The following is a 17526-nucleotide window of genomic DNA, read 5'->3' as shown; positions in this document are numbered from 1 at the left end:
TAAACACCTGGAGTAAACTGGACAACAACAAAAAGCCCCTCAAAGCTTAAAGGTTTACTGCCATTTGCCCTAGCTCGAGTAATCCTAAATTTAGATAACCCTTTAAAACAAAAAGACAGGATATTATATTCCAAGAGAGAAAAGTTCTACAACCTATGACTAATTCTCCAAAACTATCAAGTGATGACATAGCCAAGGAGGCTAACAAAACTTCTTAAATCCCACCTTAGTTTGGTTCAATTGTTTGGTCTTTTCATCAGGAGACTAACTCACACGGACACCTGTCTCTCAGGGGTAGGTGTCTTTTATTCCTATAACAGATTGCTATTTTGAGCCTGTATGTTGCATGTAACATGTCTTTGTGTTCCATTTGAGACCCTTTGGAGAGACCATGTGGTCACAGGAAATGCTGCCCCCATGATGGAGCCACCACGTGTTCAGTACCATCTTGCCACTCCCTAGGGACAGGAAACTCATGGGGGAATGCCACCTTGCCATCCACTAGGAAAATTTTAACTAACTTGTGATTAAAATTGATAGAACAATAATGTCGCCATTTTGTAAATTGGCGGCCATTTTCCCTCAGGCCTCACTTAAGAGATGGAGCCACCCCCAATGACAGCCCCACCCTTAACAGAAATCCCCACGCTCTAAGACAGCCCCACCTCAACAGAGACTCCTGTGCATGGGCTTATGTCCTTAGCCCCTCTTCTATAAAAGCCACGCCTGGCCCAGCGTCTGTGCTGTGCCATCTTTCCCGGGTCAGCCTGGTGGCTCGTGCCTCTCATTAAACCTTGGTCTTGGATGTGAGATTTTTCTTGTGAGCTTTCTTTGCAGGCGGCATTTTTCCTAACAAAAATTCTCTAAATTAATATAGTTTTTATATATGTTGTTTTTGATACATTAACATTAATCTGTTAAGGATCAGATGAAGAATAGAGTATTTGTGCTAAAGATCTGTTATAAACTACTTAGGAATCTAGCTGACTAATCTACTAAAGACAATGACAAGGAAATTGTTTAATAAGAGTGTATTCTTCATTAACGTGATTGTTTTGTGTGTCATTATACGTGTTTTCTGTGTATGTCTTTGTCTCCTACCAAATGTGGCCACTTAATTTTTACTTTTTGGAGCTCATATGTGTGCACTTTGATATTTTTTGGCATGCCTAGATCAAAACATCTGTGCATGTGTTTGTGTTTAGATGTCTTTAGGATGGTTCTTAAGCTACTTTTATAAGGTTAATGTGTACAACTGTCTCAAAAGTTATCTAAAGTTCTAATCTCACCTAGGCCTAACTATCCTCTGTTTCAGCACTAAAGAAAATTTATGGATAAAAATCTCTGTTTCATTCTATCATGAGTATAAGAACCCATGTGTTCTTATAGATTGCTATTATTAAAAAGATGGTTTAATTTAATTTTCTTCCTAAGTTTTTTAAGGTATAAGGTTGCTAAGAGTTTTATTTTAAAAAATTTGGGTTTTTACAAAGGTTGTTTCAAGATACAAATTAAGTTTTTAAAGCTTATGAGTTTATATATGAGTGATTGGGCGGGCTATAGTTTAAAGTTTGCCAAAAGAGTTTTCTAAGGTCAAATTTTAAGGTACTAATGTATATTTTTTTTAAATTGGCTTCTTTTATCACAATAACTATAAGATCTTTTGGTGCCATAGGCTGATACAAAATTTTACCAAAACTAAACAAAAGCTCACCCTCCAGATGGAATGATAAAATCTTAAGCTTTTAAGTGTCTACAAAAGGTAATTAATCTTAAAATACTAAATTATGACTTTAATTAACTTATAATAACTGAACCTGTTATTTTGGACTGCAGAGGCTACATGCAGGTCAACAACAACGCTGCTGTGTGTCCCAAGTCATTCTATTAGTTAACACCAGCAGTCTAGGGCGTCATTTCTTAACAACATCCAAGCCATGGATGTCATTGTGCCTCCTAACTTCATGCTTAACTCATCTCTGTTTCTGTATCACCTGAGACATTGATCTTAATTGGTTTATTATTAAAAATGTACATGTTCCCCATTTTTCTCAATTTACAAGCTGACTACAACACCATTGCCTGATGTGAAAACTGACCACAAGTGATGGGTTTGTATCAGCCAAATGTACCTTGGTGCAATTTGGATTTGATAGTTAATTTTGTACTGGCTACAACAGTTCATATTAAGATGTGTTCCTTTTAATACTCAACAGATTGTCTTCCTACATATTCTTATCTTTTCATCTTACATGTTGTTTTGGTATCAGTCTCTGTCCAGTGTATTAATAGTTTTGATCTTTTAATAGTTGGGTTAACATTCAGGATCAACATCCCATCTAGAAACCCTTGTGCAAAGGTGGAAAAGACAGGCCCCTTGGAGAACAGATGACTGGAAAGACAGGCTACTCTGCCAATCGCTTGATCCAAAGATGTCTGACAGAAATAGGTCAGAGGGTCCTGTATTGAGGCTTCCAAGATAGAAGGGGTATGCTCCACAAATCTTGGAAACTCTCATTTTCTCTCTCCAAAAGGGCAACTTTCCTCTTTTCCTTTTCCTCTCTCTCTCTCCACCATCCATCATAGGGGAAGCCAACATATTCAACATATTCACTTGGCTGCATCCTTAAGTACTGGGAGATGCTTTGAGCCTGCTCAACCAAAAATAAGATGACGAATTCTATACATAGCCCATTTGAAATTATTCACTATTCTTTACATCCTGCTAAAACCCTAAGGTATTTTTCTAATAACACTAAAGAAACTAAGTTTAAAATAAGTAAAAATTCATTTAAATGGTTCTAATACTGCTAGGGCTTTATACATGTATCTAAGTGTCATAAAATCATTTATTAAGTTAGAAGTATATACATGAAAACAGCTATAGTTCTTTTATCTAAGGTGCATTCTATCTATTAACGTCTTTGGCATTTCTGCTTTTTATGACAAATGCTAAAACTGCCATTTAGGTCTGTCATCCGTCTGTTAGATAAACATTGGTTTATCTGACATCTGTTCATTGGATAAACATTGGTTTATCTGACATTGGCTAGATAAACATTGTTTTGTATATATACTATACAATTGAGCATCAAAACAGGGGCTATTTGAAATTACTGACACTGCCTTCTCTTAACCATTGGAAAATTTAGGGTTTTTAATTGTCAGTACTGTATTGACAGTACTCCTTTTACAAGTTTGTTCCCAATTGTAATAAGAGAGGATTAGTAGTACTAAACTATTATATTAATTGCTAAACTATTAACCATGGTTACTTTAAGTTTTGTCATATAGTTCTAATCCTACTAGGACATTTACAGACAAGACCATGGAAAATGACTCTGACAAGTGTTTATCTGTCAACCAGGACAGTCATTCTTAAGTATTAGGTTCAATTTGTGTTTTCCTTGTAAAGCTTTATAACTGTTGTCTGCTGACAATTTACAGCAACATAAAGGTGTTGGTATATCCCCCATGGGACTGACAATTCATTAAGCTCAGCCTAAGAACCATTTTTTAATAAATCTCTTTGTTGCTTAATTCAGCAAAAAAGGTCACATTGGCACTGACTTCTGATCTGTTTGATGTGTCAATTCCCTCCACTGTGGGACAAAATCTGACTTTCTGGACTTTCCAGGAAAAGCCACTCCTGCTCTGAGGCATAAAACTACCAAACTGGCAAAAATCTTCAGAGATGATTACTCAGAGAGGCAGTTTAAAGAGGATGTGAACCCAAGCAGTCAGCATCCCTCAACTTCTTAGAAGAATAAGTGACATTCAGCCACCTGAGACAGTTCAAAGGGACCGCACAAATGAGGGGACTTCCCCAGATCCAGATGAAGTCAATTATGCCAGACCTCTAAAAATGACTAAAGCCAAGAGATTTTTTTTTTAAAGGGGACTCTTTTGCATGTGCTCTAATATTTAAGCCTTCTATGCTTCTGGCAAAAGGCAGACTCATGTCTTTGGCCAAGACCTTCTATTTAAACAAAGGCATTATAACTTTTGATTGTATCTAACTTCTGCTATGAGTCTTCTTTCTGTATAAAACTGATTCACTGATGTTTACTCTCTAATTGGACTGACACCTGCCCCCTAGTACACCTGGCCCCTAATGGAGTCAGCCCTTAACTGCCTACTATAGTGACAGTCCAAAATATAGAGCCATCTAAGACTTAAAAATAGCTACAGATATAACACCTATAGGTAAAGTATCCATATGACTCTGTCAGTTTTCAAAATGAAAAGTTAGATTCTTTATCCTTCCTGCTCCACCTGGCAGGGGCCCTTCTGAGGCTCCTTTCATGGTGAATGTTCATGTCATGCCTTCTAAATCAGATTTATCTCTCCTAGAATGAAATTATGAAGTAACAAGGCTATTGATCTCTACAAACAAATGAGATCTCCAGGAGCAACCCAGATCTACATGAGAAATCTTAATTGTAATAAACAATAATTCAGACACCTTGTGTCCAAATGAGTCCCAAGGGAAACAAATAGGAGAGACAATTTTCCTTGAAGGTAGGGTCTGCTGCCCCTTGTCAGCTTGAAGCAGATAGTGAAGAGGGACTGCTCCCCCTTCAGCAACCCCAAAAAAGAATTTTTTTTTGAATATTGATTCTCAGAGGGAATTTGAGGAAGGCTAAACTAGGGACTCATAGAAAAAATATTATATCTTAGGTTAACCATGCTTTGGCTCAGGAACCACCCTCACCTGGCTGGGAAACATCCATGCCCCTCCCCAGTCATTGGGGAATTATTGGGTGGGAATCTCCTTGTTCTCCCCTTCCCATAGGTTATTGTAGGTTCTAAAAACACTGAATTGCAGAAACACACTCTCTTGGCTTTTGGCTTCCACCTAGGACTCACCGTGTTCCCTTTGTATTTCCTCTCCCTAATTTTTAATAAACTCCATTTATACCCATGGTCCTGCCATGGATTCTTCCACACAGGACAAGAATTTGGAAGTCTTCTGATCACAGACCAAACCAGTGCTGTTAACAGAACCAAATACAAACCAAATAAATGAAAATTTAAAATGCATGAGAAGGGCTCAGTGGTAGACTTGAACAGACAGAAAGATGAATTAGAGAATTTAAACATAGATCAGTTGAGATTTTCTAGTCTGAGGAAGGGAAAGAAAAATAGAGAAAAATAAGAACAGCCTCAGAGATCTATAAATCTGTATAGATCAAATATACCACCATACAAATAATGGGAAGAAAGGAGAGAAAGAAATGAACAGAAGGAATATTTGAAGAAATAATAGTTAAAAACTCCCTAAATTTTTATTTTAAATGATTAATATATACACCAAAAAACCCCAACAATTTCCAAGGTCCATACCAAGACATGTTATAATCAAATTGTTGAAATACAAAGAATCTCAAAAGCAGAAAGACAAATAATCACATTCAAGAGTACCTCAGAAAGATTTCAGATGATTACTCACAAGAAACTATGAGGCCAGAAGACAGGAATGCCTAATTCAATGTGCTCAAAGACCTGTGTATAGTGAAAGAAAAATATTTTCAACCAAGAATTTGGTATCTGAAAAAAGTATCCACTATTTATAATATCCAAATTATGGAATCAGCTTAGGTGCCCATCAACAGATGAATGGATAAACAAATTGTATACACACACACACACACACAAAGGAATATTATTTAGCCATAAAGAAACAGAATCATGTCATTTGAAGGCAAATGGATGGAATTAGAGACCACCATATTAAGTGAAATAAGCCAGACTTAGCAAGGCAAGTACCATGTTTTCTGTAATATGTCTAATCTGGGTGGTGGAGGGGTGAAGAAGATGAAATGATTGTAGAATGAAGACTCTTACAGAAGAGGAAAAGCAGGTCCTGGTGGCTCGCTCCTATAATTCTAGCTACTCAGGAGACAGAGATCAGGAGGATTGCAGTTCAAAGCCAGCCCCAGGCAAATGGTTCGTGAGACCCTATCTCAACAAAACAGGGCTGGCAGAGTGGTTCAAGTGGTAGAGTGCCTATTTAACAAGCACAAGGCCCTGAGTTCAAATACCAGTACCACCAAAAAAAGAAGAGTAGAGGATGGGGTAATGGGGAGGGGAGGGAGGGATATAGGAGGGAGGTTATGTTTTCAAAGTGTGTTGTACACATGTATGAAAATGTCACCGTGAACTTCATTATTCTATATAATTAACATGCACTAATAATAAAAATGAAAGAGAAATTAGATATTCTCAAATAAACAAAGCTGAGCATTACTAGCAAAGAAATTCCTTCAGGTGGAAATGAAAAGACTAGACAGTAACTTCAATCCATACAAAGAAATTAGGAGTGCTTGTACAGGTAAATATATTGATAAACATAAAAGACGGGATTGATGTAGTCTCTTGTAACTCTTTTATCTCCTGTCTGATTTAAAAGATAGTTTCATAAAGCAATAATTATGAATCAGTGCTAATGTGTCCATACTTCCAAGAGATAAAATCTGCCTGAAAATAATGGCACAAAAGGAGGGGAGAGGATTACGCCATATAGGAAAAAAGTGTTTCTATAATCCTGAGATTACACTGTACTATTTAGACTTAGATTCTTATAAGATACTCATCGTAATTGCCAAGGCAGTCACTAACACAAAAAAATGACAAATGGATTAAAAGGGTGCATTAGAAAACACCTACTTAGCACAAATGAAGACATTAATGGAGGAGTGTTTGCAAAAGAGAAAGCTGAACAAGGAGCTTGGGGAACAGAGTGCTGCAATGTGAAAAGGTAAAGTGAGCGGTAGGAAAATTGTCCTAAAACTCTCTAAAGCCTGGTGAGCTACTGGAGGGAGCTTGGAGTCTGTTCAAAGGTCAAAAGTGCAGTGGATTCTGATACCTCTGTCTCCAGATGTGCCTATCTCTTTCCTCTCTAGTAGAGAGGATAAAGAGCAAGCTTAGTTTTAACTGTGCCTCCTGTCTCCTGGGGACCCCCGGACTGATGCAAGTGTGGACAGTGTGTAGAGCCAAACTAGCAAAGTCCAGCTTGGCTTAAACTGTCAAATAGTTACTCAAGGAAAGAACAACTTCTCTGAATGCACAAGAATAATTTGTATGGGGCTGGTGGAGGGACTCAGGTGGTGGAGTGCCTGCCTAGCAAGAATGAGGCACTGAGTTCAAACCCCAGTACTGCCGCCAAAAAAAAAGAAAAGGAATAAATTATATTTTGCTATTTTGTTATATTGTGAGGCAGGACATGGTTCTTTCAGCATACATTTCAATGATTTTCCTGAATTCTTGCTCATATTGCTCATTTTGTGTGAAGTCAAATTTCTACTTGGAAGATTTCTGATTTATCATAGAGTGAATTGATGAGGCTTCACTTCATTAAATACTTGCTGATGGCCTGAACCAGGTCGAATTCTTTCCTAATCTCATGAAAGATGGAGACACACTAATCCTTATCCCTTATGAAAATTTCAGGAAGTATGGCATAGGTCAAGTTCCTGCAAGCATGTCACCTTGTGAGCTGAGTAACTAGAGATCTGGAAGACAGCAAAATTACCATGTTAGAACAGTAGTTGTGAAGAGAACTTATAGTAGAATTTATAGCACACTTCAGAGACCTGAAGCCCTGTAACTAAGACTTAAGCAGAGCTAGGTCTCTTTTTGTTTGTTTGTTTTGTTTTTCAATACCGAGGATTGAACTCAGGACCTGGCCTTTGCTAGGCAAATAATAAATGAAAAAAAAAATGGAAAGATTGAAACTTCATTTCCATGTCCTGTCTTTGTCAGAGTTTGAAATTATAGCAACTAGCAAAGGAAAAGGAAAAAAAAACTTACATGAGCCAATTCCCCTCTATATCACTTTCCACAATTCTTTTTTTTTTTTTTTGGTGGTACTGGGATTTGAACTCAGGGCCTCACGCTGGCTAGATAGGTGCTCTACCACCTGAGACACTCCAGCAGCCCCACTTTCCACAGTTCTTAGCACATTCTTATCATTATCCTACTTTGGCCTTTTAGTCCTTCTGTCTATGAGGTATGAGTGGCCCTGCTCCAGGCAATTTCCAACAGAGGGAGGGAAAGTAGGGAGCTCACCTCTCCATTGTCTCAGGCCAGCAGGCATCTCTGGGTTCTGGGTGGTGGTGGTGGGAATAACAGCAGGGTTCAGTGGGAGACTGGCTCTCCCACGCACAGCTCTGAAATGGGGGCTGGGATATTGAAGAATAAGCATGAGGTTGACTATACCCAGCTTCAGAGTCCTTCAGGTGGACACCTTTGGGGGTGCACATATACACACATGTGACATGCCTCCCAGATGTCCCCAGAAATACTTAGGGCATGGACCAGTGGATGTTGGCTTCTGACTGCTAATGTGGCCCCTTGAAGCTTTCAGTATCCATCTTCTAGCTGGGTTGTAAGAAGCACAAAGTTGTTTTGAACAGCTTTCCACTTTAATTCCTTCTTCATCTGGAAAATTATCTACATTTCATTTTCAATGCACTGTTTATTAAAGAGAGTGCTATGTACCTGGCATTGTGCCAGACCTGAGAACATGGTGAATAAAAGTGGTTCTTGCCTTCTGGGGTCATCTTGTCCTGGAAGAAGGGTAAGTATGCCAACCACCAATAAGGGTGGGAACACACTCTAGGGGAGGGAAGCCCCAGGGGCCAGTGGATGAGAGACACTGAACCTGGGGGTAGAAAGAATCATTCATCTATCATGGTCTCTCCTCTTTTGGCTTCAGAAAGCCAGTTTTCCTAAGCCGGGGTTGTAACTCAGTGGTAGAGCACTTGCCTAGTATGCCCAAGGGCCAGAGTTTGGTCCCCAGTGTGGCAAAAAGAGAAAAGCCAGTTTTCTCCCTGGGAACTCTTCATATAAGAGCTCAGAAAAATCCTTCCCAAGTCCATGTTCATTTCTGCATTCTTATGTTCACCACAAATACTTTTACACATAGAGTAAAAATGGAGACTACATTATTTTCACTAAATTACTCTTGCAAGATACATTAAATAAAATTCTTGCAGGCACGATGGCACATACCTGCAACCCCAGCACTTTGGAGACTGAGGCAGGAGGATCAAGAATTTGATGCCAATCTGGGCTACATAGAGGGACCTGTTCTCAAAAAACCAAGAGATGTAGAGATCTGGTTCGGGGTAGAGGGCTTGCCTAGCATGTGTAAGACTCAGCACTAGGGAAAAAATTATATATAAAATATCTATATCTATAGATATAATTTTTTAATGTTTGAGGCACTTTGTCAGGAGGATTCAAAATTAATTCACTCAAATAAATGAAGAAAATGGATTGTAAAAAGAGCACATGAAGACTTCTAAAGGTCAATTAACATGAGAATGCCCAACCTATCAATCATTAGTGAAATGAATATTAAAACCACAACAGAACAGAAAGCAGACAAACAAACATTCAAAAGTCTCACAATCCTAGGTGTTAGCATGGATAAGAGCTCGTGGGCAGCATCTCCTGAAGGAGACACTCCCATATGCAGCAATTCCACTCCCACACTGGAACCCACAGAAATGTTCCCATCTGGGCTGGGGATATACAAAACATATCCTGAGCCACCTGCACAACTTGGTAGTTGAGTCATAATAATTACAGATTAGTCAAATATTTACCTTTTAGAATAAATCAGGCAAAAGGGGAGACATAGTGAAGAATCGAATTCCTACTACTAACAATATTTGCATCATTACAATAATTTATTTAAAAATAACAAGGTTGCAAACAGTCAACAATAAACAATGAACACATTTAGAACCTGGATTTTCATTAACTACTCAAACATTGATCAACCAACCCCCCCCAACCCAGAATTCAAACAGTTTTATAGGATCAAGTGCTTTCCTACAGTGAAGACTCTTTGTAATTATGCTTTTTGGAAAGTATTTCCAGCTAGACTGGTGAGCCTAACAAGTTGATTGACCTGCATTTCCTCACAGTAGCTTTTGCTTCCATGTGTAAAAGTAATAGTTGCAATGACATGGGGATTAGACAGGGAGTTAGGAAACCTGACACAACAGCTTAAATGTTGACTTAAAGTATCACATCCCGGTCCACTGATGTTAATGGAATGACTCATGACTTTCAGCATGGGGAAGGAATTTCGTGACTATTTTTGCCGTGCAGCAATCAGGGGTTTCCTTGCAGGGAAATGCCTAATTTGCAATGAACATTTGAATGTTTCGTTCCAACCATTTTATTTACTGTTAGAAGACCCAGGGAGCCATGATTTCCACTCATGAGCTTGTCTTATATATCACCTGATCTCTTGCCACCATGTGTGAAAATGTGGCATCACCTCAGCTCACATGACTTGGACTGAGTGTAGCCTTCAGGAGGCCCAAGCCTACTGAGAAACCACAACAGAGCTCTCAAAGATCAAGTTCCTTCTCTGGTACTTCTCTTAGGCTTACAGCATGGTTTTAATTGGCAAAAATTAAATCCTGAAGGACAAACCTGATTTAAGCCATCAATGCTCCCTAGGAAAAGGCAATCTATCCTTATCGTCTCCATTGGCTCCTGACCCTAAAACCTTTCCTGCATGGGTACAGTGCCATCTCATGCCCAGGTACCTGAGGTGGTTCCTTCCCAGACCCTAGGACAGCCACCCTTCTATAAGCCCATTTATCCAACCATGCCAGAACTGGCCTTGCCAGTTCAACTCCAACTCCAAGAGTAGGCCACAGCAGCCATTAGAAATTACTGGCCAGGCATGGTTGTGCATACTTATAATTCCAGCTATATAGGAGGTGGTGATAGGAGGATTGAGGTTGGAGGCCATCAGGACAAAAGTGCAAGACTGTATCTGAAAAACAAACTAAAAGAGAAAGGACTGAGGGTGTGGCTCAAGTGGTAGAGCTCTTGCCTAGCAAGCATGAAACCCTTAGCTCAATCCCTAGTACTACCAAAAGAGAGGGAGAGGGAGAGAGAGAGATAAAAAAGAAGGAACACTAATACTGCCCCAACCACCCCAAAAGGACTCATGCTGGGAAATCATTTTATTGGACAGTTAGCCTTAGACACTGGGAGAAAGCTCCAAAAGTTAACACCGGGCCCCTAAACCCCCCAGAATCAACTGTGAGATGTAGCCTTCTCTTGTCCTGAATGCTTATCTTTCAAAACCTGCACTATTATGGAGGTTAGGACAGGCCTTCATGGCAGAGCTTTACTCCTCTTTCCCCCAAACAGCTACCCATCAATTTGCCTTTGCACCCTAAACTGCAATTACAGGGTTGACATAAATTTTGGTATCTTCTCTCCTTTCCTCCTTTCTGTCTTTGTGTGTGTGTGTGTGTGTGTGTTTGTACTAAGGTAGTTATTTTGTTCAAGGTTGTTTGAAAGTTATGTTATTTTAGCCATCCCTAGCTGGAATGTGACATTCACAACTCTTAGACTCATATGAGACCAAGAGAAAAAAATGTGCAAAAAGACTTTTTAAAAATCCAAGTAAAGTCTGTATAAAACCTTCAGCTATATGTGGACATAGGATTTTAATTTGTTTCATTCTATCATGAATATAATTTGTGTCAAAAACAAAGTAGATAATGAACCAGTAAGCAGGAGATGATAAAGTTCTAAGTAAGAGAACAGTTTTTTTGATAAGAAAGGATTTTGTATGAAAATGAGGTTTTGACTCAAAGTAAAGGATTGTTCCAAAATGGAAATAGACAGGTAGGAGTAAAACCAGAAGGCTAAAAGTATGTCACAGAGGATTGTGGCAGAGTATGTGCTGAAATCTAATTGATGTAATATGGTAAGAGATGAGGAGAGGTAAGAAGATTATAAGTAAGCAAGGATTTTCTGGATGAGAATGGATTTTGTATAAATATATAAGTGGTTTTTTCCCCCCAAAGTAAAGGACTGTTCCAAAATGGAAACAGACAAGTAAGGCAAAGCCAGAGGCTACAAGGTACCACAGAAGTATGTGGCAGGATTTGTGGCAAGATACAATTGATAGAAGAAAGTCCAGTGCGATCTTGGTAAGCTCTGCAGCCAGAAAAGCAGTTCTTCAAGGCAAGGGAATCTTAGGAGATGCATGCCATACTACCACACCTTCTGTGCCAGAAGTAGAGGCCCTCAGAGGGGATCCCCTCCCCCAGCTGCTCCTCTGATGGGATCGCCAAGGTTGCCTGCAAGTGAGGACCATGCAAGGCGATCAACAGCACATGTTGAACTGTGGATGTATTGGTCCCCTACTAATCTAAAGACTACATGGGCTCTGGTGGACACTGTGGAAGAATGCATACTAATTAATGAGAATCTCCAAAAACACAAAGGGCAATGGACAACTATATATAGGTATGGAGATAGCAACGCAAGTGAAGACCAGACTTATCTTGGGGGTGCACAACTATCCCCCAGGGAGTACACTATTTATGTCTCCCCCCTGCAAGAAACCATAGTAGGGGTAGATGTGCTTCTGGGGAACTCTGTGCACAGCAAAATTGTGCAATTCCACCTGGGTGTGTGAAGGGTAAAGGCAGTGATGCATGGCTGGGTGAAATGGGAGCTGGTTGGACCATCTATCCTATGTGGAGTAGTTAATACCAAGTAAGTATAGATTTACCAGGGAATATAAAAAAAAATGACCATGATCAAAAATTGACTACACGTGGATATCTAGTTTTCCAGCAGCATTTGTTGAAGAGGTTGCCTTTTCCCCATTGTGTGTTTTGGGCTCCTTTGTTGAAGATCAGTTGTCTATAGTTGCATGGGTTTATGTCTGGATCTTCTATTCTGATCCATTGGTGTTCCTGTCTGTTTTTGTGCCAATACCATGCTGTTTTTATTGTTATGATGCTGTAGTATAGGCTAGGAATTCCAGTGGTCATCTGTGTCTCAGTTTTTACTTTAGTGGGAATTGTTTCCGTTGTTCTCCATTTAGTACAATGTTGGCTGTAGTTTTGTTGGATACGCCCTAGGAACATTCCTTCTGTTCCTAGTTTCTTCAGTGCTTTTATTGTGAGAGGGTGTTCAATTTTGTCAAAGGCTTTTTCTGCATCTGTTGAGAAGATCATGTGGTTTTTGGCCTTGCTTCTGTTTATATGCTGTATTATGTTTATAGATTGATGTATGTTGAACCATCCTTATATCCCTGGAATGAAACTGACTTGGTGATGGTGTATGACATTTTTAATGTGTTGTTGAATTCTGTTTGCCAGTATTTTGTTGAGAATCTTTGCATATATATTCATTAAATATATTAATCTGTAATTCTCTATTTTGGTTGCATCTTTATTGGGTTTTGGAATGAGTGTAATGCTGGCTTCATAGAATGAGTTTGGAAGTGTTCCTTTTCTTTCTATTTCCTGGAAAAGTCTGAGGATTATTGGTATTTGTTCTTCTTTAGAGGTTTGGTAAAATTCAGCTGTGAATCCATCAGGTCCTGGGCTCTTCTTTGTGGGGACAGTTGTTATTACTGCTTCAATTTCATTGCTTGTAATAGGCATATTTAGGTGGTTAACATTTTTTTTGTTCTGTTTTAGTTGGCTATCCATTTTGTCTAGATTTTTCAGTTTACTTGAATATACATTTTCAAAGTACTCTCTGAATATCTATGTGTAGAAAACCAAAACTAGATCCCTGTCTTTCACCCTGTACCAAAATCAACTCAACGTATATCAGAAACTTTGGAACAACTCCAGGAAGTAGTAGGAAATACATGGGAACATATAGGTATAGGTAATGACTTCCTAAGTAGAACTGAAAAGGCTCAGCATCTAAGAGAAAGAATGAACAAATGGGACTGCATCAAACTAAAGAGCTTCTGTATGGCAAAAGAAACTGTCACTAGACTCAAGAGACAGCCCACAGAATTGGAGAAAGTCTTTGGCAGCTACTCATCTGATAAGGTACTAATATCCAGAATCTATAGGGAACTCAAAAAACTCAATCCCCAAAGAATCAACATCCCAATGAAGAAATGGGCATATGAAATAAACAGGAAATTCTCAAAGGAAGAGATACAAATGTGCATGAAGAAATGTTCAACTTCCCTGGTGATAAAAGAGATGCAAATCAAAACACTTAGAACCCATCTCATCCAGTTAGAATGCCCATATACAAGGGCAATAACAACAAATGCTGGCAAAGATGTGGCAAAACAGGAACTCTTATACACTGTTGGTGGGAATGCAAAATTAGCACAACCACTATGGAAAGCAATATGGAGATTCCTCAAAAAGCTAAAGATAGAACAGCCATATGATCTGGTGATACTGCTCCTGGGCCTCTACCCAAAGGAACAAGTCAGGATACAAAAGAGACACCTGTACACTGATGTTCATCACAACACCATTCACAATAGCCAGGTGCCCTACAACTGATGAATGGATGGAGAAAATGTAGTATAAATACACAATGGAGTTTTACTCAGCCATAGGAATAATGACACATGGTCTGAAGGTAAATGGATGCAATTGGAGGACATCATGTTAAGTGAAGTTAGCCAGTCTCAGAAAGACAAAGGCCACATATTTTCTCTCATACATGGAAGATATATACAAAAAGATAAATATATACACAAAAATAGGCATGATCACATACAAAATCATATGTAGAACATGTTTGTAATAGTGGAACTACTCATCGACAAATGGGATTACATGAAATTAAAAAGCTTCTGTACAACAACAGAAATGGTTTCTAAATTGAAGAGGCCATCCAAAAATGGGAGAAAATCTTTGCCAGCTATACATCAGACAAGGGACTAATAACCAGAATATTCAGGGAGCTCAAAAAACTAAACTCTCCCAAAATCAATGACCCAATAAAGAAATGGGCAACTGAACTGAACAGAACTTTTTCAAAGGAAGAAGTCCAAATGGCTAAAAGCACATGAAAAAATGCTCACCATCCCTGGCCATAAAGGAAATGCAAATCAAAACCACACTGAGATTCCACCTCACTCCTGTTAGAATGGCTATCATCAAAAACACCACCAACAACAAATGTTGGTGAGGATGTGGGGAAAAAGGAACCCTCAAACACTACTGGTGGGAATGTAAGCTAGCACAACCACTTTGGGAAATAGTATGGAGGCTCCTTAAAAAACATAAAAACAGATCTGCCATATGATCCAGCAATACCATTCCTAGGGATATACTTGAAGGAATGTAAGTCAAGTTATAAGAAAGGCACCTGCACACCCATGTTTATTGCAGCACTATTCACAATAGCTAAACTATGGTAACAGCCAAGATGTCCCACTACTGATGAATGGATTAAGAAAATGTGGTATTTATACACAATGGAATTTTACTCAGTCACAAAGAAGAATGAATTTTTATTGTCTGCAGATAAATGGATGGAACTGGAGAGCATCATCTTAAGTGAAGTTAGCCAGGCCAACAGCTGCATGTTCTCCCTCATATGCAGATTATAGACCTAAAACAAATGCAGCAATACTATGGACATAGGTCACACTAAGGGGAGGTTGCGCACAGGAAGGATAAGGCAAGGGAAGGAAACTAAAAACTTGAGTGTGGTCGATGTGCTCACTGGGTGGGACCACCATGGGAAGTGGACTAGAGAGGAGTGAAGAGGATGGAAGAGATGAACCAATTGGGGTTGTAATACGCATGTGCAGGGAACAACACTAGGAAACTCAGACTAGCAAAAACATGTTTCTCTTTTATCTTGTATGTTTTTCCTTCTACAAAATTCGGAGAATAGGTTCTTCGTTGGGGGGGGGGTTGGCACGGTGGGAGGGGGAGGTGGCAGGGAAAGGAGTAGGAGGATGAATACGTGCAAACGACGTGTACATGTGTATGTAAATGCAAAAATGAAACCTGTTGAAACTGTTCCAGGAATCAGGGGAGGGGGGATGAAGAAGAGCAGTGGAGGGGGTGAATTCAAGTATGATATATTTGATACAATGTAGGAACCTTCCTAAAAGCTACAATGTACCCCTACCCAGCACAACAATTGAAAAAAAGAAAAAAAATAGTGGAACTACTCTATGGAACTTGGGGAAAGTCAGAAGGAATAGAGAATGCTAGAGCATCAGTAATACTGCATTACATAAGATGTGCAGGTAGAGGATATAAGGATGTGTATTGAAAGTTGTTGAAAAATGGGGGGGGTGGCAGGGAAGGAGTAAGGGAGAGTAATGGAAGGGGTTGAAAAGACCAAAGTAAAGTACATCCACAGTGGGCATACATTGAGACACTGCTTTGAACATCAACTTAAATATTAATAATGAAAGACAGGACTGTAAAATAGGTACAGTGGGGGCATGTTATTAGGAGGGGAGGGTGAATAAAGGAGATTGAGGTGAGGGTATATGATTGATGGACTTCATATACCTATATGAAATTTAAAAAAGATTTATGTAAATTTCCTTCTGTTTAGAACAACTATTGACTTGAAAAAGTGGTGGTGGGCACCATAAAGAGAATCACAGACATAGAATCACCAAAAGCTTATTTTTCCCATGCCAGAGAAACTTTAAGTAAAATTGTCATTGTGTTCCTTGGGCAGTCAGAGTCACCACTGATTTACCAGTACCAAATACTTAATCTATGATTAAGCTTTAGCTTTTACATCTTCCATTTGTTTCCCACATCCTTGGTCGGTACTTTCTCTTGTAAGAACTGGCCAGGCTATGCTCAGACAGGTCATTCACCTCCCACCACCCTCTTGTTGACTTCTCATTACATTTTTTGAGGCCAGGGGAAGAATCTACAGAATTGCATGTGCTCACTGTACAGGAATGTATGTACTTTTTTCTTAGTTAACACAAATTTACCATCTCATAGTTCTAGGAGCCAGATGTCCAAAATGGGTATTTTGGGGCTAAAATCAAGGAATTGGAAAAGCTGTGTTTCTTCTGGAGCCTCTAGGGAAGAATCTGTTTTCTTGCCTTTTCCAGTTTCTGGCCATTTCCCAGATTTCTTGGCTTGTGGCCCTTTACTCCATCTTCCAACATCTGATTCTACCTTCATCTCTCCTCTTTGCTTCCGGCCCTCCTGCCTCACTGTTAAAAGGACTTCTGTGATTACATTGGGCCATCTGCTTAATTCTGGATAATTCTCCATTGAACATCCTTAACCTAACCACATCTACAAAGTCTTTTTGATCATGTAAGGTTATAGAGCCGTAAGTGCCTGGAATTGGGATGTACACATCTTTGGGGAGTGGAGACCACAGACGTTTCTCTGTGGGCCTTGGACAGACCTAGCTCTTTCCCCTTTCCTGTTGTAGTACTCAGGAATAAATGGAGAATATTCTAGAAATGCAACATTCTTAGATAAAGAAGAACTGGACAGAAGCCTCTGTTCTTATACCACTGAGAGCAAGATGTCCACAGGGGTTGATTTAGTCTAGTGGCTGCCAGAGCATAAAACCCAGAGAGCAGGGGTGCTACTTATTCTGAAGATTTTGCAAAATCTTAAAGGTCCCAATAGGTAGTTGACTCTGGCTACAATACATGGAAAACATGAACTGAACTGAAATTCTATTTTCTGTTCACTAGTAAAAACACTGTTACAGGTAGCTTACAACAATAAAATCTTAAATACCATTTGA

The sequence above is a fragment of the Castor canadensis genome, chromosome 15 (genome assembly GCF_047511655.1).
Source record: "Castor canadensis chromosome 15, mCasCan1.hap1v2, whole genome shotgun sequence".
In the NCBI taxonomy this organism is placed as follows: Eukaryota; Metazoa; Chordata; class Mammalia; order Rodentia; family Castoridae; genus Castor; species Castor canadensis.
Note: the sequence above shows the minus strand (reverse complement) of the source record.